Below are 2,016 nucleotides of genomic sequence, written 5' to 3'. Positions count from 1 at the left end.
CGCCTCGCTTTTCCTATTATTGAATGCGCTTTTTTGTTGTTTAAAACATAGTTTTTAAATTGGTTTTTTTTAATGTATTTTTTTACCATTCAAAAAAATGCTTATAATGTGTTAAATATTATTTTAATATTAAGTGTTAATTAGTTCTTAATTACGATTAAGGTTGCATCTTCAGGATAAATGATAAATTGATTTTGATTAATGATATAATGGAGTTTATAGGCGAATTAATCATTCAATTTCATTTCATGATTTGTGCACCCCTTCTAATTAAGTTCTTCAACTGTAATATTGTAATTTAATATTGTCGATTATTCTCTGATTGATCTTGGCTAATAAATTGATATCTTACCTTCTAGCTGATTAGGGAAGATGGCTATTTGATGTAGTATTGTTTAAAAATAATAGAGAATAATATGTTATTGGAAAATCGTTGGAATACGATGTAAATTCTACTTAATGATGTTTTGTTGGAGATTAAATATCTTATTTATTTGATTCATGGTTGTCTGAATTTTATTAATATAAATTGGTTTAAAAAAAACTCTTTATGGCTTTATATGTCTGTGCGATGCTTGAATCGTCAAGAGTTAGAAAACCAAGAACAAACTATTCCTAGATGAGGTAGATAACCGTAATCTGATATAGATCATGTAGAAAACCTGATCGACTGTTAATGTTTAGATCAATTTGGAGAAAGATTGTATCTGTTGAATGTTGCCTTTGCGAGTTTTATTTCTGTATTCGCCTTTAATTATGAAATGGCATGTTTTGCTTTGTTTAGTAGGACCCTGTCGTATGGATGATTTGGTGTTCCTGTTTCAGTCCTTGGTTTCGAGTTGGCTGTTGTATTGTGGTAGTGTCGTTTTGATCATATCCTCCTTGTGTGTGTGAGTCGAATGATGATTGTGGTTGACCGTTGTTGGTCGGGTCTCTAGTTAGAGTAGCATCAGTCAGTGTTCACCTTTGAGTCATGTTTGACCAGATGATTGTTCTCCTTCTTGAACTCTGTTCGTCTTACCATGTGTATTTCTTGGTTTGAGTTCGTCCAAGTATAGTCTAGTGTCGTATGGGAAAGTGGCTTTCGATTGGGGGCCGCGCCCAAAGAGGCTGCTGGGTAACCCGTCGAAAGTGAGTCTAATAATTGATAACCTAAGTAGATTAGAATGTAACCTCTAATAAGATAATGTGCCTCACACATGGGACGAATGCTATCATAGATTCGGCATGCTGTGAGAAGGCCTGAAATGGCAAACCACCTTCCTTGTCTTCACGAGAGGATGTGTGGGTCCACATGAGGCTTGGATGGGCCGGAAGTTCGGATTAGGTTGCCAGGGTAACCCAGTGTATGGGGCCGGGACCTATGAAGACTTGCCATGGTAACCATACCAGGTTGTGTGATGACACTTGTCCCTACGTTCGCTAGTGTGTTGTTGTTTCGTCCTGTTAGGAGTACCTTTGTGAGTCATCCTTTTGGCTCTGCCCTTGTGAGTGTCGGTTTCATGTTAGACCTTGGGTGGTGTTGGCTCAGTTTTATGGATGCTCTCATGGACCTCTTCTTTTAGCTTTGATTATGTTCAGCTGGATCCTGTTCTTTTAAAGGATCGTCTATGTATTAATTGACCGATGCGGTTGTTGTATATTGTTTATGTATCGCCTTGATGGCTGGATTGTATAGTGTAACCTCTTGTATTCTTAACTTTATCAATTATCAGAGGGGTCTTGCAGTTGAGCAGACCCGGAGATGTAGCCCTTTAGGGGTGAACTCCGAGATCATTATGGTGTTATGTGGTGTATTCTCTTATGTTTCCTTTATTCAGCTTTATCATGCATGAATAGCTTATGTTAGAATGGTTAATTAGATAAATGGAATTAACTTTAAATGCTTATATTCAGTTCCTTCTTGAATGCCATGTTGATCGAATGAGTAATTGGTTTAGATGAGATTTATCGTAAATGCATGTATGTAATCGTCTTTTAAAATGCAGTAAGTTGGAATATGGAAGAATGTAACTT

This window comes from Cryptomeria japonica, chromosome 11 (assembly GCF_030272615.1).
Source record: "Cryptomeria japonica chromosome 11, Sugi_1.0, whole genome shotgun sequence".
NCBI classification, from domain to species: Eukaryota; Viridiplantae; Streptophyta; class Pinopsida; order Cupressales; family Cupressaceae; genus Cryptomeria; species Cryptomeria japonica.
The sequence above is the reverse complement of the archived record's forward strand: the minus strand, read 5'-3'. Positions refer to the sequence as shown.